The sequence below is a fragment of the Nannospalax galili genome, unplaced genomic scaffold (assembly GCF_000622305.1).
Source record: "Nannospalax galili isolate Female #2095 unplaced genomic scaffold, S.galili_v1.0 scaffold128, whole genome shotgun sequence".
NCBI classification, from domain to species: domain Eukaryota; kingdom Metazoa; phylum Chordata; class Mammalia; order Rodentia; family Spalacidae; genus Nannospalax; species Nannospalax galili.
The window spans coordinates 1,447,652-1,468,397 of NW_008360322.1; the positions used below are offsets into that span (position 1 = coordinate 1,447,652).

At 36.9% G+C, this 20,746-nt stretch overlaps 1 long non-coding RNA gene across 1 annotated transcript; it reads right to left on the reverse strand.

The window, feature by feature from the left end:
* Window positions 1-1,816: 1,816 nt before the first annotated feature.
* LOC108490305 lies at window positions 1,817-13,242 on the reverse strand. Its single transcript, XR_001872241.1, has 3 exons — window positions 13,031-13,242; window positions 12,595-12,669; window positions 1,817-1,853 (listed from the first exon to the last, which is right to left on the reverse strand). It is a non-coding gene; the product is annotated as an uncharacterized LOC108490305 (long non-coding RNA).
* Window positions 13,243-20,746: the final 7,504 nt, after the last annotated feature.

Here is a 20,746-nt window from a genome sequence, read left to right on the forward strand (position 1 = left end):
CTCAATGATGATTGTTCAGAGTTCTGTATTTAAGATTCTCATTCAATTATGCTATACCATGGTGATTATTATTGGTCAACTATCCTAGTGAACTTTAGGTATCAATTTGGCACAGTCTAGGGTCACCTGAGGAGGGACTCTCAATTGAGAGATTTCCCATGTCAGATTGGACTGTGGGCATGTCTAGGAGAGGGGCTGTCATGATTGTTAACTGATGTAAGAGAGCCTTGCCCACTGTGGACAGTACCATTCCCTGGGCAAGTGGTCCTGGGCAGTACAAGAAAGCTAGCTAAATTTGAGCCTGTGAGTAAGCCAGTAAGCAGCCTTCCTCTGTGGTTTCTATTTCAAGCTCTTCCTTGAGTTCTTGACCTGACTTCCCTAAATAATGGACTATAACTTGTATGCTGAAATAAATCTTTCCTCCTCTGCTAGATTTAGGTAATGGAATTTGTCATAGCAGCAGAAAGTAAACATCTGAACTTTGGATTTGCATGATTATACTGTATAATGGCCTGCTGATTGCATTTCATAAAAAATAAGCTAAATTAATTAATTTGATGCTCTTGCAGGCTATCAATGAGAACCTCCAAAAATAAAAATAAATAATTTTTTTTAAATGATAACTTCCAGGAAAGGTAAAAATGGCTTTCTGTGGCTTGTCTAGTGAAAATGATTATTGGTGTATATCTGGTTTATAAGAAACACGGAGTTTTTCTATCATTTCCTGAACATCATTTCACTCCATTACATTCAAGAATTAATATTAAATAATGTGTTCTTACAACATTTTAGTGCAGAAAACACAGTCATTGCTGTAAGTTTTTCCATTGGTTGCACAAACTGGATCCAGTTCTCTGGTACACATAAATTTCTTGTTTGTAAACTTGCTACAATCTATCTGTTAAACAGAAAATGACAGCATAAAATTTTTCAGATAATGATCTTTTTGAATAAAAATGTCACAGAGTATAATGACTCAAAATCAAGAATTAAATATAAGCCAGAAGTAACAATGTCAAATATTACATATCATTGTTATTTTAATAAATCTGATATTTTTAAAGCCATGCAAGTGGTATTTTTATAGGTATCACATCCACATTTTCCTCAAATTCTGATCTCTCTATTGTTTTATACTGTGAGCAATCATAAACTGAATGATCTGTTTGTTCATCAGTCTTCTAACCTCTATACTTACATTGCACATATTCCTCAATTGAACAATGTACTCAATATTCATTACATTCACATGTGTGTCTTTGCATATATGTGTAAGAGCATATATAGACATAGATAAAATTTAGCATTAGCAATATTGGTGATTTATAAAAATAAAGAATATCATTGATAGTGTAATCTGATTTTCAACTACTTAGTAACCTTTATCTTTTCAATTGTTTAGAAATACAGTTCTTATTCACCATCTAGAATGTGACATAAAAATTGACGTGTAATTCAAGCTCAAATGGATTACTTTATTACTGTTAGTCTTCACACTTTGCTAGGGTAAGCAATTCTATTTTAAACATCTTTTGCAACATACTAGATACCTGTGTGCATAAGGCCATCAATGGAATTTTTGAATAACAGGATATTCTACATTGTAGAATGCTAAATAATTTTATACAGTTGGCAAGACTATTTCTTGATCTTGATGTAATAATAAAAAAGTATTTTTGTTTTATTTTTAACTTTTCACAGTGTTGTCATATCACACCTTTTTGTTTGGTGACATTCAACACTAAAATTTACAATATTGACAAATAGTTGAAAGTTTACCTTTTTAAATTTCCAAATCAATGAGTAGAAACTTACTATTTGATAGGTAGAAACTGAATTTTTATCAGCAGCCTCTGTAAGCAGAAGTAAAAAGAAAAATGAAAAAGAATAAGAGAGAAGAGCAATGAGATGGCTTAGTAGGTAAAGGCGTGCTTCCAACTTTTCTCCATTTAGAATGATGTTGGCTGAGAGTTTCTTGTATATAGCTTTAACTATGTTGATGTATGTTCTCGCCAGTCAAATTCACTCTAGGATTTTTGCAACAAACGAATGTTGAAATTAGTCAAAGACCTTTTGAACAAGTATTGAAATGATTATGTGATTTTTGTCTTTGTTTATTCATATGATTTATTAAATTTATTGAGTTACATACATTAAAATATCCATGTATCTCTGCAATAAAGCTGACTAGATCATGGCGGATGGTCTTTGTGATGTGTATCTATACATGTTTTGCATATTGTTGAGAATTTTTCCATCTATATTCATTAAGGATATGGGTCTATGGTTTCTTTTTTGTTGTTGTGTCTTTACCTGGTTTGGGTATTAGGGTGATACTGGCTTCATAGGATGAGTTTGGGAGTTCTCCATCTGTTTCTATCTTTTTGAATAATTTGAAAAGTAGAGGCTGTAGGGCTTCTTTGCATGTCTGGTGGAATTCTGCTGTGAATCCACCTGGACCTGGGTTTTTTTAGTTGAGAGGTTTTATAATGCTGTTTCAATATCCTTATTTGTTATGGGTTTTTTGAAAGTATTGATCTTTGATCTCTTCTTTATTTAGCTTTGGTGATTTCCAGGAAATTAGAAACTCATCTATCCTTTTAGATTTTAAATTTAATAGAAAACAGGTTTTTAAAGTATTCCCTTACCTTTTTGAGTTTTTTTTCTATTTTTTTTTCTTTTTTTCTGTTTTTTTCCCTTTCTTTTCTGATTTTGTTAATTTGGGTTTGTTATTTCCTTCTTGTGGTTAACTAGGCTATGAGTCTGTCTATATTGATTATCTTTTCAAAGAAACAACTCAAATTCAGTGATTTTTTGGATTTTTTTCTATTTTCCTATTTCATTAATTTCTGCTCTGATTTTGTTATTTCTTCTCATCTTCTGGGTTTGGGTTTGATTTGTTCTTGCCTTTCCAGAGTCCTGAGTTGTACTCTTAAGTCATTTATATGTGTTCTTTCTGATTTTTTTTTTTTGATGTGGACACTTCGAGCTATAAAATTTCCTCTTAGGACTGCTTTTAAAGTGTTCCAGTGGTTTTGTTGTATTGTACTTTTATTTTCATTTAGTTCCAGGAATACTTTGATTTCTTTCTTAATTTCTTCTTTGCCCTATTCATTATTCAGGAGTCTGTTGTTTAATCTCCATTAGTGTATGTAGTTACTAGAACTTTTGTTGCTGTTGATTTTGTTTTATTGCATTGTAGTCTTATAGAATCCATGGAATCATTTCAATTTTTGCATTTATTAAAGTTTGTTTTGTGCCCCTGTATATGGTCAGTTTCAGAGAAAATTCCATGGCCTGCTGAATAGAAAGTGTATTCCTAGGTGCTTGGGTGGTATATTCAGTCAACACTTTCAGCAAGGTGTCAGGTTAAAAAATCATTTTACAAAAATGTGTAGCCTTTCTATATATTAATAACAAGCAATTTGAGAAAGCATTCATGGAAACCCTCCCATCCACAAGAGCTTCAAAAAATATCTAGGAATAAACCTAACCCAAACCATTAAATATCTGTACAGTGAAAAGTTTAAATCTTTGAAGAAAGAGATGGAAGACACCAGAGATGGAAAAACCTCATGTGCTCATTGATTGGTAGAATTAATATTTTGAAAATGATCATCCTACCAAAAGCAATCTGTAGCTTCAGTGTAATACAAATGAAAATTCTTATGACATTCTTCACAGAAATAGAAAAAAAATCTAAAATAATTCACATGGATTCACAAAAGACCCCAGATAACAAAGCAACTTTGTCCTTGGAGAAATTACCATACCAGATCTATGTTATAGAACTATAGTTATGAAAACATCATGGTACTGGCACAAAAACAGACACATAGATCAATGGAACATAATAGAAGATCCAAACATGAGGGCATACAATCACAACACCTTATATTTGACAAAGGTGCCATGAACACACAATGGAGGAAGTACAGCATCTTCAAAAGTGGTGCTGGCAAAACATGATTTCAACCTGTAGAAGAATGAAATTAGAACCTTATCTTTCTCTCAGATCAAAAATAAACTCCAACTTGAACAAAGACCTTTACGTGAGACCTGAGATTCTAAAATTGTCAGAAGGGTACATAGGCAGTACCGTACAAGATATCATTGGAGGAAAGGATTTTCAAAATGGGCATCAGTTGCTCAGAATTCAGGCCAACAATGGACAAGTGGTACCTTAGTAAACTAAAAGACTTCTGTACACCAAAAGAAACAAAACAAGTTAAGAGGAAATACACTGAGTGGTAGAAAATCTTCACCAGTTACACATCCAAACAGGGATTAATATCTAGACTATGCAAAGAACTCAAAAAACAAAGAAACAAGAAAACAAATAACCCAACAAAAAGATGGGTACAGTCCTGAACAGAGTTCTCAAATGAAGAAATAAAAATGACTAGAGAACAAACATCTTAAAAATTGTTCAACATTCTTAGTAATTATGGAAAAGAAAATCAAAACCACTTTCAGATTTCACCTCACCCCAGTCAGGCCAGCTAAGATCAATAGAACAAATGACAGGAAATGTTGGCCAGGATGTGGGAAAGAGGAATGTTCATTCACCACTGCTGGTGGGATTGCAAACTCATGCAACCACTATGGAAATCAGTATAGAGTACTCTTTTAAAAACTAAAATGAACCTTCCATATGGTCTGGTTATACTACTCCTTGGTATATACCCAAAGGACTCATCCTTCTGTAGAGATACTTTTATACATCCATTTCCTTTGCTGTTTTTTTTCACAATAGTTAAGAAATAGAAACAACCTAAGTGTCCCTCACCTGACAAACGGATAATGAAAATGCAGTTCAATAAGAGAATGGAGTTCTACTCAGTGTTAAAGAAAGATGAAATTTACACGTAAATGGATGGAACTAGAAACTGTTATATTAAGTGAGTAACACAGGCTCAGAAAAACAAGCAACACATGTTCTTTCTTATTTCTGGATTTTAGCACCAAATCCCCTTTTCTTTTTTTTTTTCTTTTTTTTTTTTTTTTTTTTTTTTTTTTAAAGTGATGAGTATATATCCTGATGCAACTGCAAAAGTCAAGAAAATGGTAGGTAAAATGGAGGTAAAGGGAAGGAAACAGCCTGCAAGAGGAGGGCAGTAGGAGACAGATCTTACCAAGGTGGAAATGGGAAATTTGGGGATATTCAACAGGGAAGGAATGTGGCAAGGATGTACAAGAAATCATGGGAAAAAATAGGAAGACAGAGCTCAAAGGAAGGGTAATAATAGGAGATGTATTATCAAAAGGAAAAGGGGAAAAGAGGGGTGCTTTAACTGGGGAGAGAAGAGGTAGATAAGACAGGGAGGGAGAGAGAGGAGGGATAAATAAAGCTCTGGTTGTGTGAAAAGACAGCGGGAAATGTATTAGTTCAAAAACCTACTGAAAAATACACATCCAGTATCTGAACACAAGTGCATATATATAGCTGGAGACTGTATACAGGAAAAATAGTGCCAGATGGGAAAAATCTCCCTGTCACTGGTCAGGGTAGTTTCAAAGACTCCCAAAATAGCACAGACTATTGCCACAGTCCTTGATTACCTTCCAGAACTTGAAGGTAAAACCCTACTGCTGAAGATAGGACATACTTCAGACACAGGACTTGGAACATTGGAGCTGGAACTGACCTGGAAGCTTCCTCCCTGAAGTCTAGCTCCCATAGTTCTGGAGGATTCTATGCAAGCTGCTAAGGGAGAAAACCAATAATTTGTCTGTCCTTAGCTTTAAGTCCTAATAACCTTGACAATGACCAGCTCAACAAACTATAGTGGTGCAGTAGTGGAACTTTTATCTTGGGTATAATCAGCAGCTATCTAATTGGACTTAAAATCCTCTCAATGGGAGGGAACTCATGTGTAGCACTGAAAACATAGGCAAAAACATATAGCTGGAGAGGTCATAGATCCTAGAGAAAACATTACTTCTGACATATCCCTAGACAAAGGTAATTTCGTACTGTATGTTAAATATGAATCCTTATATCTACAGAGAAGTTTATCATCCACCACTCATTAAAAATACTTCTTTTTGCAAAAAAAAATTGGAGTCTGTTACAGAATTATACCACAGGTCAAACATAGAGAATAAGTGTGTAAGAGATGCCCAGCCCTAAGTGAGACATCTTCAATGGAATCTCTAAACCTAAGGATCATGGAACATAGTGGAAACAGGGGTAGACAGAATACTAATGCATTTCTTAACTCTCACCAGTAAAGCTTCCTCATCTAACACAGTACTATGCACACAGAAGGTCACAACTGGCCAAGTTATAGAGACTAAAAGACTGAAGAGAGCATGTTCCAGGATAAGAATCCTATATTAAACCTCACCACCCATGGCTTAGGGACCATTGGATAAGAGGGGCCAAAAAGATTGTACAAGCCACGGTTGGTGCATGATCATAAGGAAACAGTCTTCCATTTCTCTGGGAACTTGCTCATGTGATCTTACAACAATGGTGTCAATATGTACAAGATTCATGCAAACTCAATTAAATAATCACTGGGGAAATGGGTAGCAGTCCCCAACCTTAGCCAAAGAACTATTGGCAACTGATTGCTGCTGGGTGGAGGAGAGTTGATATTTCTTAAGGGAGAGACTCTATAGACAGGCTGACTAGACTCCAGTGGATGAACTTTCACTGAGAGATACCTAGCTACACAAAGTTGACTTGATAAGTCTTAGTATATATGACAGAATGCATGAAATCCAGTCGGGGGAATATTTGGGGGTGCAAATGGATGAGGGGCATAAGGATGATTAAGACATTTTGTTTGAAATGTATAAAAATTCAATAAAAATATATGAAAAACAAAATGAAAAAGAAACAAAAAAAATTTATTTGATTTATATGTTCAAGAAATTCAAAGACAACACAAATAAATGTTTTATTCAATGTAAAGAGGACACAAATAATTTTCTCAATGAATTCCAAGAGAATATAAACAGTTGGATGAACTATTGGGTTCAATTCAAAACACAGAGAATTCAACAAAGAGATGGAAATACTGAAAAAAAAAACCTAAGTAAAAGAAAGTTGGAAATGAAAAATTTAAAAAGCCACATAAAAAGTTCACCAGAAAGCCTTGCCAGTAGAGAGAATAAATGGAAGACAGCAAAGACAGCATACCAAATCTTAAAGATGAAAGGAATTGCATGATTCAGCCAAACAATATAATTGGAAAAATACATGAATACACCATGTGAGACCTTTGGCACACTATGAAAAGGCCAAGCCTAAATATTATGGGCAGTGAAGGAGAAGAATCAACAAGCCATTAGCATCGATTTGGATTCTAATAAAACCATAGAAGACATTTTCCAAATCTAGTAAAATGTATTTGGGTAAAATTGGCATGCAGAATATGAAATGGATGGGACCAGAAAAGAAAATCCTTCTTTGACATTAGACAGTAAAACCAAATATACAGAAAAAGAGAGTATTGATGGCTGAAAAACAGAACTATCTAATCACATATAAAGAAGACCCACCAGAATAACAGCTGATTTCTCAGTGGAAACTCTAAAAGCCAGAAGGGCTTGGAAAGTTGCATTTCAAGTAATGAATGGCCGTGCCTGCCAACCAGTAACTTGATCAGACAAACTCACTGTTGATCACTGAAGAATAAGTGAAAACTCTCCATGATAAAAACTGAGTAAATGAATTAATAACCAGTAATCCAGATTTACAGAGAATACCAGAGGAGATACTAGGGGCAAAACCTAAGAACAAACACAGGCAAGGAGCTAAAGTGGAAAATAAGCAGCAATAAGACAATTGTTAAGTGAAATAAGTCTATATGACCAAGAAAGCACCAATTGTAACAAAAATTTTTAAATGACAGAAAGTAAAATGCACCTTTAAAATAATAACTCTAAATATTAATGGTCTCAATTCCCCAACAAAAGGCACAGATTGAATGAAAGAAAAAGAATCATTTCTTTTTTTGCCTCCAAGAAATATACCTCAACATCAAAGATATACACCAACACAGTATGAAAAGAAGGGCAAAGGTATTTTGAGCATATATAATCAGGACACAAGCAGTAGTTCATATCCTAATGTCTAATAAAATAGATGTCAAACTAATAGTAATCAAATTGGATAAAGAAGGTCACTTCACGCTGATAAAGGGAACAATCCATCAAGAAGACATTGAAAATCTCAACACATATTCACAGAGGACAGGTCTGTCATCTAGAAAAATCAAATAGCTACTAGATATAAAGTCATAATAAGCAATTTCACTACTCCACTCATACCAGAGGACAGGTCATCCAGACAAAAAGTAAACAGAGAAACACTGGAATCAAATGGTACCACCAAGCCAATGAACTTAACAGACATCTATAGGAAATTTCACACAAAAACTACATAGTGAGCATACATTAAAAATGAGAATGTTCTCAAATGAATTATTTAATGATGCAGATCAAGGCACTAGAAAAGCAATATAAAAACAAACCCCAAAAGTAGTAGAAGGAAAGAAATAACTAAGGTCAAGACAGAAGTCAATGAAACAGAATTGTTTTAAAAGGCCAAGAAATGAAGAGTTGGTTCTTTGAAAGAAAAAAAAAAAAAGATTGTCAAACCATTAGACGAATTACCCAAAGCAGAAAGAAGACTCATTACGATTTTGTAAGAGATGCAGCCTAGCTCAGAAAATTGTTACTGAATATGTCAATGCTGATGTAAAGAAATGCTTCTTCTAAGTATGTGGTTATTAAATAAATAATTTTTAAAAAAGATTAAACATGTAAGAAGGACATTACAATGGATATCAATGAAATTCAGAAGTTTGTGGTAACATACATTAAAAAAAAACCTATATTCTTCAAAATTGGAAAATCTGAAAGAAATGGATAAATTTTACAATACTTATGACCTATCAAAGTTAAATAAAGATGAGATAAAGAATTTTTAAACAGACTTGTAATGACCAATGAGATTTAAGGAATAATAAAAATAAATCTCCTCACATTATCAATATATACAGAAAAGGCTTTTGATAAAATCCATATTCCTTGGTGCTGAAAACCCTTGAGAGTACTAGAGATGGTGTGAGCAGATCTTCCACAATTAGGGCTTTTTGACAACATATAGCCAATATCATGCTAAATGGAGAAAAACCGCAAAGTATTCCCATTAATATATATAAAACAAGACAAGGGCATTCACTTTCTCAGCTCCTATTTAATATAGTACTTGAAGGCTTAGCTAGAGCAGTAAGACAAGAGAAGGATGGGTAGGCAGGAGACATGGGATAAGAGAGGGTGACAAGGAGTGAATATGCTTACAATACATTGTACAAATACATGACATGTGCACAATGGAATCACAAAATGCAGACATGAAAGACAATACAGCCATGAGCATGTAAGAGTCTCCAGCGTGGTCTTCAGGAGTTAGTCAAGGGAATTCTGAGGGGCTCTGTGAGCCAGACCCTGCCTGAGGAAGACATGGTTCAACTCAAAGTCTTCCTGGACCTGCTTACTTGATTAACATAAGTTAAACTTTCATCAATAAACATTACCCCATTTCTTAATGTACAAGTGAGAAGGAGACAGAATCCTCCTATGACCAGAGCCATCACAGACCTAGGTTTGTTTTTCCTTAAATAGCCATTCTTTAGCTATTAATACAACATGGATGAGTTTAATTACATGATGAAGATAATGCAGTATATTCTAATGTCTATCGGGATCTTTCTTTTTTCCTTTCTTTTAGTCCTTCTTTAATTTCTCAACATTTTTAGTATTTACATTGGGGTATAGTATAAAATGAGACTGTAGATTTATTTCTCCAATTTTCTAATTCAATATGTTGAACAATTCATTTACTTAACATTGGAATGTGTTCTAGCCCTTTTCATTGCATGAAAAAAACACTGACCAAAACCAACTTGGGGTAGAAAGAATTTGTTTCATCTTACTTGTCTATGTCACAATCTGTCTTTGAGGGTAGTAAGGCAGGCACTGAGGGCTAGAAAGATGGAGGCAGGAATTGAAGCCTATGAAACACAGACCATGGAAGAATAATGCTTACCAGCTTGCTTCTCTGGCCTGTTCTTAGCTTGCTTTATTATAGATCCCAGAACTACCTGCCCAGGTGGGCACCAGCCACAGTAGTCTGGGCCCTTCGTTTCAATCAACAATCAAGAAAATGCTTCAGAGACATGGCCATAGGGCAGTATGATAGAGCACATTCCCCAATTGAGATTTCCTCTTCCCAGGTGTTGTCACCTGATCAACTGAAGACAATCATGACAGTAGGTTTAGAAATATTTGATGTTCATTCTTAGCTCATGATTATTTATACTGTACAGTTTATCTGGAAAATATTTTCTTTGCTATTTAGAGTATTTTGACTATCATGACTTTAAAATGTGTTTAATCTTTGGCTTGACAAATCTTTTATGCTTCTTTTTAATGACAATTTTAGATAATCTAGTTTGCTTATATGTCAGGTAACTTTTGGAATTATTTTGCCTGATTCAAGAAAAAGAAAAATATTACTAAAGTTTGTATGTGCTGTGTTAAAGCCATTCAGTAAACGTGAACTGAGATCTCACTGTTGTAGACACTGGGAGTACAGCAAAGAAATAGGGTACATATACCTGGGACCTGATAACTCTCATATGCTAGTTTGGGAGACAAAAATAGACAAAAAAAATTATTGCAGATGATAATATGTGCTATAAAGGAAATAAAACCAGGAAAGGGGAGAGCACACTAAGAGGAGACAAATAATATCTCCTCTCATTATGTGGAAAAGGAAGTGTTGAGGGAATTAGGAAGACTGTTTCTCAAAGGAAGTGATGCTTGAATTTGAACAAATGTTTGCTCTATAAATAAATTTGAGGTGTTATAGGCAAAATATTCAGTGGAAGACTGTAGACCATATCTTTTATTCAATTTATATCTGTCCATAAACCTCCTCTTTCCCACCTACCAAGTAGTTCTTGTAAAGCTTGGACATGGGTATGTAGTAGCATTTCACTGTGATGTCCTGATGACAGTGGTGGAGGGCAGAATCCATTACTGTTTTCTGTTCAGCATTGCTATTAGCAACATGTAGGAAAGGAGGCACGAACCTCTCTCTCTTTCTTTTTCTCTCTCTCTGTCTCTGTGTGTTTGTGTGCATGTGTGTGTCTCTGTCTCTGTTTCTCTGTCTGGGTCTCTGTTTCTCTCTGTGTGTATACCTGTATATGTCTATGTGTGTATCTTCTAGTGTGTGTGGTTGCATGTGTACTTGTATGCATGTCAAAATGAGTCAAGAACTTTGGTTGTCATTTCTCAAATGCCATCCAACTTTGTGTGTGTGTGTGTGATTGTGTGTGTGTGATTGTGTGATTGTGTGTGTGTGTTATTGTGTGATTGTGTGTGTGTGAGATTGTATGATTGTGTGTGTTTGTGTGTGTGTGTGTGTCATTGTGTGTGTGTGTGTGTGTGTGTGTGTGTGTGTGTGTGTGACTTGGAACTCTCCTGGCTGGCCAGTGAGCCCCAGGAATCCTTCTGTCTCTGCCTCCCCTGATTGTGTGATTGTGTGTGTGTGTGATTGTGTGATTGTGTGTGTGTTATTGTGTGATTGTGTGTGTGTGTGAGATTGTATGATTGTGTGTGTTTGTGTGTGTGTGTCATTTTGTGTGTGTGTGTGTGTGTGTGTGTGACTTGGACTCTCCTGGCTGGCCAGTGAGCCCCAGGAATCCTTCTGTCTCTGCCTCCCCAGCACTAGGGTTGGAGGCTCACACTATCATGCCCGAGTCTTTACATGGGTTCTGGAGATGAAACTCAGATCCTCATGTTTTCAAGGCAAGTACTTTACTGACTAAGCCTACCCCACAGTGCCAAGGCATGGATTTCTTAATGTTTATACATATCTAGTCCCTTTGTTGAATTTTTATGCCTTCTGAGTAGTTTACATGATTCTCACGGTTTCAAATGCTATCATAATACACAGAAACAGCAAAAATATTGCTGCTTCTTCTCTGATACTCATATTTCTGATGTTTTTCATAGTATATTTATCAGAATTCCTACAATGGTCCATAGGTGAGAGGAGACATCTATAATCTTTATTATAAGAAGATTCCTCTAAATTTCACTATCAAGAAAAATAGATGTATGTTCAATAAATACTTTAATATAAAAATACATGAGCGCCTACTCACAAATAATCCTTTAAATTCACTTAATTTGCCTCACATAAAATGGTATAAGGACAGTTGTTAACAACCATGTGAGTGCAAGAACACCCAGTGCTCTTAACCTCTGAGCTATCTCTCCAGCCACTAATTTACTTTTCTAAGGGACTTGCCAACAGGTACTTTTCCAGCTGACTTTGACTTCCTGAGCTCAAGCAATCCTCCTGCCCAAGTCTACTGACTAGCTGACATTATAGGCACCATCGTGCTCAGCTCCTATATACATTCTGATGCACTCCTGTTCCTCCAGCTGTCTAAGATAGGAAATAGTAAAAGCAATACATTGACATAATTTTTAAAGACTTTTGTAGCATCATACGGTTCATTTCACCAGTTTAACATTTCCAATCCCAATTTAAAATTTACTCACCATTATGAGGAGTAAATGACAAAACCAGGATGAAAATGATTTTGATCCAGAGTGAAAAGGGAAACATTATATAGTCTGTGAAACAAATATTTAATAGTGTTTATAACATTTCCTTTATAGATCAAAGAACAACTTCCTAGCTCTTCTCCTGATTCTTAATGATAATAATCTCTTGACATTATTTCTCTTTAATCTTAGAATAAGTAAGGCAAAGCATGCACATAGAAGGTCTCTTGGAGACTGAAAAGGCTCACTTTGCACATTTACAGTTTATTCCCTCCCCAAACTGTCTTACCCAGAAGACCAGCTGATTTGAAAGAAATATCAGTTTCTCCTAAACAACTAGAAACAATTGTTTCAAAAGGGGGGGGAGGGCTGTAGAAGCCCTAGTAACTGTTTTAGAAAGCAGGAGACCCTCAGATTATCTCTGCCTTACCTATCTGAAAGCAGGAAAGAAGATGGAGAAACCAGTGGCTCTGATGCTGTCTGTTTTGATGTCTTCTTCCCTTCTCAGTCACTGGGTCCACCTCCAGTCTTTATCATCCTTTTGGTGAAGAACTTGATTGGGAGTAAGATTGGTAGCCCAGTACAGATAACAGTCAGATATGCTATGTTTCACTGGAGGAGGCAACGTGCCTACTTCATCAGACACAGCTCATTTGTTTTTGAAAGACTTCCCGTCATCAGGGACAACTTGTAACAACTTGACCTGAAGCACCAGGAAGGGAGTGAGAATAAAATGAGTACTGAGAGATCCTGAGACAGATGTGAAAGTGTTCCAGACTACTCAGCTAGAAACAAAATAAAGGTGAAAAGAGAAAAATGATTGAAAAAATACTCACTTGAAGTTGTATTTGTGAAGAGTGAGGCTGAATGATCACTTTAACCAGGTTCCCAAATGGAACATTTGTAAATAAATAACACACATTTTAAAACAGCAGTAGATAACAGCTGGTGATCCAGTTCCACTACCAAGATTGTGAATTTTTTGATTGTACAAGAAGCTTGGGCTATGGTGTGTTTAAAAAGCTCCTAGCAGAGTTTCTGGGTAGCCAGCACTAAGGCATCCTGGCTAGAAGGTGAAGGCAGCGTGCAAACAACAGAAAAGAGAAAAGGAAGGCTCAGGAGAGAAATTGAGGCTGCAGTGGAAAGAGTTGTAAATAATATGCTAGTACTTTGATCTTTGCCTTATAGTCAGGTACGAGACACTGCAGGACTTGAAGTAGGGATTCATTGGAGCTTTTCATTAAAACTATTCAGATTCTGAGTTCCTGAAAGAACCTTGGCATTAAATGCCCCAGTTCAAATTCTGCCTGTGATGTGGTACACTATTCAGGTTTCATGTTCCATAACTTTTAATGTGAGAATAATTTATTTTGTTTTATTTATTATCTTTATTTAACGTGTATGAATGGATTGCCTGCATATATGTAAGTGCACCCATGTCATACAGTGCCCACAGAGATCAGAGAAGGGAGTTGGATTCCCTGAAACTGGAATTACAAATAGTTGTTAGCCACCATTTGGGTGCTGGGCACTGAACACAGGTCCTCTACAAGAGCAGCCAATGTTCTAAACTTCAGAGTCATCTCTCCAGCACCATAAGAATAATGTACAGCTCATAATTTTCTGATGAGCATTAAATAATTAAAACAGTTCTGACATGATCACTATAATTATGTTCCTACTCTTGCTCTAATCTGCCTAATATAGTGGTGAATAAAGCTATGATTTAGAAAAAAATTGAGTTCAGCAACATTTCTCAAATTTAGTAGGTGTGACATTTAAGGGGAAATTACACAAAAGTACAAGTTTGAAATTACTATGAAGCCCTTTTGTTACACTTATTTCTTATTTGTGTGGACACTATTCAAAGTCCTATCATTTATTTTTAAATATCTAATAATTCTTGCAAACCTTACTCAATGCCCTATAGATGCCTTATACATTGGAAATTGTTCCTACTGTCAAACTGCAACCTTGCACCCAATAATCATCCTTTCTCAAGTACCTTCACACATACACACACACACACACAGACACAGACGCACACACACACACACACACACACACACACACACACACACACACACACCACTTCTACCACCAGCAAACTACATTTATCTCTCCAAGACTCTGGAATGCACTAGTCTATTCTCTACTTTCTTGAGATCAGTCTTAGCCTGCTTCACAGGTCTGGGTTGACCAGTGTTTGGCAGGAGGTCCTCAGTAGCTTCATAGGGCTCTATGTCGATATGTTCTCACGATGATATTGTCCATCAACAGACTGAGTTGAAGAGGTAACAATGTGGTCTGAGTCTTTTCTCCAGGCTAATATAGTCATGTGGTAACCCTGCTCCTTAAACTTAGTTTAAGATCTGTAAATGTTTCCATCTGAATCTGCCTCTCCCTGGTGTGTATGGCATTAATGCAAGCTATAGAATCTGATGCATGCTTATACTATCTCAGCACAGCACATTCTCTTAGTTCAGGGATGTTCTAAAGAGACAGAATAATAGATTCTTATCTTGCTGAAATTATCACATATTCCATATACTTATTCAAGCTTTTAAAAATGATTTAAAGGGGCTGCAGAGATGGTTCAATGGTTAAGAGCACACTGGCTGCTCTTACAGAGGACCTGGGTTTGATTCCCACCACCCCCATGGTGGCTAACAGCCATCCATAACTCCAGTTCCAGGGGAATCCAAAGCTGTCTTCTGGCCTCCACAAGCATTGCATGAAATGGGTGTACTTACATACATGCAAGCAATACACACACACACACACACACACACACACACTTTTTTAAATGATTTTTTTTTATCTTTTTGAGACAGGGTCTCCCTGTAGCCCCAGCTGGCCTAGGCTGGCCTTGAACTCACAAAGATCGGCCTGCCTCTGCCTCCCAAGTGCTAGGATTAAAGGCATGCGCCACTATGCCCAGCTTTTATAATATTTTTTAAATGATTTAAAGACAACAGAGATATCCACTAGAGTGGTTATAATCTAAAAGGTAGGTAACAGTAAATGCTAATGAGGCTATAGAGGAAGAAGCACCCTCATATACTGCCAGGAAATTCATAAGGTACAATAATTGTGATACCTAATTCCAGTTGTTAACTTACTGAATAGAGATGCCTAGACAGTTGGTAAGACTTACTTCTAGATGTACCTTTGAGGGGATTTCCAGAGATTGGCACATCTGTCAGAAAACTGAGTGGTAAGACCCATCTGGAATGAGGGACAGTACCATCCACTATGCAGGAGGCCCTGGAGTAGAAAACAGAAGAAGAAGCTGGCTTTCACTTGTACCTAACTCTCTCTTACACCCTTCTCTCTAGAAGGTACATTTCTCTACTGCTGTTACCCATGAACATCAGATAGAGTTTGAATAGACACTCCAGCAGCAACTCAGGGGATTTCAGCCCATCTTCCTGAACTCAAGTTGTAACACCGGCCTCACTCATTCTGAGATACCTTACTTCTTGAGCTGCAGATAATGCTCCTAGCTCTCTGGTCTACTGAAAGTTATTGGGCTTTTTAGGCACAGCTAATAAATTTTCTCTCTCATTGAAATATATTCTATTGGTTCTGTCAGGAGAACTCTGACACCATTGCATTCGAAATCTGTTTGACATATTCTTTAACAGGTCTAGCATACCATACAACTAACTACCTTATGAACCATCTATTCCATTCCTAGAAGGACAAATCTTTTGTGAATTATTCAAGTTATGAAGGTTGCTTGTGTCTGCACTTTATTAAAAAGTCATTTGTACTATAAATAATATATTAACACCTGTATGAAAATTTCTTCAATACACCAATTCATAAAAAGAATGAACAGTCAAGTTTTCTGTTCAAATTTTTTGGGCCAAATTGTCATGTTTTAAATTGCATTAAATTTCTTCTACCTCTTTTCCCATTTAACTAAATATGGCATTAATGTTTATCTAACACAATTCTTCTTATACAAACTAAGTTATGATGTGGGAAATTTTTTCAAAAAGCTCTTGTAGAGAACAGTCACAAAATGTTGCAGAATTTACATTCATTGATGTAATTTGACCAATAGATTTAAGTTCCTTAAGAAAAATATTTTGGTTTTGATTATATTGGATACAGAGTTGACATATGATAAGGTTTCATGTAATAGTGCTGCCTCTATAAAACTATACGTAAAGAGGGATGCTAGGGTGATTCAGTGAAGGGACTTTCTGCCAAGCCTAAAAATCTGAATTCCATACTTAGGACTCATATGGTAGAAAGAGAAAATCAATTCCTACTAGTTGTTCTCAGACTACACACAGAGCTGTGACATACAAACACACATGTATACATAAAGAAATGGATTATTAAATAAAATGTAATAAAATTATATATGAATGTATATACCAGTGTTCAGTGAAGACTTTCTATATATTTACACCAAAGGATATCTGGGTATAGATGCTTGACTGAATAGGAATTAACATGTATGGTAGAATACATGAGGTCTGGTGGGGAAACAAGGGGCTATGGATGTTGGAGGGGTCTAAATTTGATTAAGAGCTGCTATACCAAATTACAAAATCTCAGTTTGAAAAAGGAAAAAGATCAGCTCCTTTATAGAAGGATTCATGGGTCAGTCTGCTAGTATAAAATCAAATTCCCTCTCCTCACCTAAGTTAGGCTGTGGTCTCTGCTATTTCCTTTCTGGAGGTCCCCAGTGAGATCAAGTCTCCTACTCTTGTTGGTAATACAGGCTGCCCCCTCAGCCCCTGGAACAGAGAAGTGTGCACCCTTGAAGAATTTCCTCTCTAGGGTCTCCTTCCAGGTGACCAGAAATCACTGCATAGCCCTGGCCAGAGCCTTTCACTAGATAAAATGAGTAGGAGACCTGGAATGGACGTCCAGATGAGGAAATGGGCCCTAGGTTAGACAGATGGAACCTGGTGAGGGCTGATCCCCAACAGGAGGCTGCATGCAAAGTCTTGAAGTGATTCCAAGATGGCACTGGCCTCCAGTCAGGAAAGAAAGGGCACCACAACTAAACCTTTAGGTGATTCTGAGGTGCTGGTCCCATTTGTTAAGGTTCAGAAAGCCCTGCCCCATCACCAGCAGGATCCCAAGGACTGCTCATGCTCCTGAGAAAAGGAAACCTAGCTGATAAGCACCTTGGTCTTTGAAGTCAAGAGAAGCAGACTTTTCTCCACTGTTTGGCCAACACAGCAGGCTTCCCCTTTGATCTCTAAAGAGGACAGGTTTTAACTGTCCTGCTCTCCCACTCCCCCCCCAACTTAAAAAGAAATACATCTTCCCGCCTTCTGCAGGAGGCAGAAGCCTCCCTTTTAAAAGACCCCAGCTCAAGACCCAGGCAGAGATTTTCCCTGCCCAGAAGGGAATCTGACCCATGTGTTCCTTTGCTAATAAACCCTATTTTGATGGAGTTTTAGCTGTGCCTCGGTGCCTCATCATCCATTCGCTCATTCTCCACCAACTTTTTGCCTATCACCATTTAAGTAAACAAGAATCAGGCAGGAAACCTGGCCACCACTAAACCTCAATGTGATTCTGTGGTCCTGGCCACATTTTAGGTAGAACAAGAATTTAGTGGGAATAACTAGGGAACAACTGTCTTAAGCTCTGAATGATTCTGTGTGAATGCGAGAGTGAAAGAAATGGTTCCACGGCTCTGCACAGCCATGGAATCTGACTGGGCCTAACCCTGCAGTTCTGCTGAAGTTGTGTAATCTAAACAGGCACTCACCTTCGGGTGACGGAGCATGGGAATTATACATGTGGCCCTAAGGTAAGAACTCTTACGTCACTGAGAGGTGGCCAGCCAGGAAGGCATCTGAATGAAGGAGAGACTAGCACTCTCCACCCCCTCTTGTGTACACATTACATATACATCCCCAGGTACATAAAAAATTTCAGATGGGTTCCTCCCAGTCCAAGTATCAGACCCAGACTGTCCTTCAGGTGATGCTGGACAACTTTACTAGGCTATACAGGACATTATGACATTAAGATAAACCCTCCAAATTAAAACTTTTCTGTGAAGTTGAGTGACTTGATGTCAGATCATGCTGGGGAAGAATCTCTGAGTGGGAATGGAAGCTACCTGAACCCTAAAACCCAGCCTCATACTTAGCAGAAGAGGAAGTAGAACTGCCCCATAGCTATGAGGAGGTTATGGAGGAAGTATTCTCAGATCCAGTTTTAAAAGATTAGTGCCTACATGCAAAGGACCATCCTAATCAAACTCCTTGATATTGTGTTTTGGGTGAACCTGCTTTTCATGGAATTATGTCATGTGTGTCTGTGATAGTCATTTTCTGTGTGTTTGAGATTTCATGTAATTATGTCATGTATGTCTACAAGTTTTCTCATGTTGAGAGCTCACGTAATTCTGTCATGTGTGCCTATGATCACTGTCTTCATATGCTGTTTCTGTAAAAAAAAATCTGGCCACTTCAGTTATTCTTTTCATTTGTTTATTGAGCACAAAATTATTGGTTTTATTTTTGTTTTATTTTGGCATACCTAATAAAAATTCACATGCAGACTTATAAATATGGATATTTTGATAGTATATTCAAAGGCCTTATAAATGTAGGTAACTTACAATGTCTCTAGATCCATTAAATGTTTCACAAAATTTTAAAAATCTACTCGTTTATACAAAACAGTATCTGAGCTGGTTGTTTAAGGACCTTATTTGTTACATACCTTTTGGTTTGGGTTTGTTTTCAGTGTTTGTTTTAAGATAAATCTTTGGTTTTCTCGCTTTGGAAGTGTTTTGGTTTTGACAGTCTCGGGTCTGGTTTGTGTTGCTTTCAGACTTCTAAAGGCCTGAAACTGGTTTGAGAAAGTTGAACTCCAGTTGGTTATCGGTTTGATTTAATACATTAACTCATCTTTGGAGCTGAAGATGAATTCTGGGACTGGTCTTCCTGTCTTGGCCTTTTGTCCTTGTCCTTTGTCCTCTGTTTCCTGAAGCAGGGTTCCTACACAGGCAGGAGTAGCTTGTTTGGGGGAGGGGCACTTTTCATCCCTCGAAACTCATCTGGCTTAGATATAGCTCTGTACATTTCTCCCTTGTTGCAACTCTTGCTTTTAACTCTCATATTTAAGTCTGCATTGAACTGCCTTTATACTAACTATTCCTAAAACTCCCACCAGCAACTGAAACCAGGCAATTGAAATCTTAGTTTGGCTTAAATGAAAGTCTCTGATACCTGGAAGAGCTCCTGGAGATGGCCATGTGGCAGCTGTGCTTTTGTTTCTCTGGCTAGAGGACACCTGGCTTAGACACAGTAGCACATGAGTTCTTCTGGGGTACCTTGTAAGAACTGATCCCCAAGATGGCCTGAGAAAATCTCCTGACTCCAGAACAGACTGAGACACAATGAGACTACTAAATTGTGTTGAGAATAACTACTTATAAACATTATTATGTTTATCTTGTAAAAATTACCATGTACTTTTACGCATACACTGAACAACCTTGAGACATCTCTGAAAATTAAATCACAACTGTTCTCTATAGTGGACCTTCTTAGATGATGGGCAGCAATATGATTTTATGTGTGTTTCCTTAAAAGCGCCCCCCCACACACACACCCTTTTCCTCATAGGAAGCAAAAGACCTGCCCTGAGCCTGAGCTTTATCTCTGAAAATTAAATCACAACTGTTCTCTATAGTGTACCTTCTTAGATGATGGGCAGCGATATGATTTTATGTGTGTTTCCTTAAAAGCGCCCCCCCCACACACCCTTTTCCTCATAGGAAGCAAAAGACCTGCCCTGAGCCTGAGCTGTTGCTGTCACAGACAGCACTAGCCCTGCAGACTTGGCTTGCAGGCTCCTCTGAACCTGTGTACTGTGTGCGTGTGCATTTATCTCTCGTTCTTTCTAAGTTCCTGCATGCTACTATAAGAAAGAGTTAAATGTAAACAACTGTAATTGAATCATACTCATGAAAACTTTTCTTATACTCTATGCTTTTGGTATTGTCAATCTTAAATAGTCTTTAATAATAGATTGATTATGTATTATCTTATTAAGACTAAATACTTCTTGTCATCCATTCTTTACCCCTTTTCATGGAATTATCTTTAATGAAAACTGTTTAAACATTAGCTTGTTTTAATTATAATGTAAC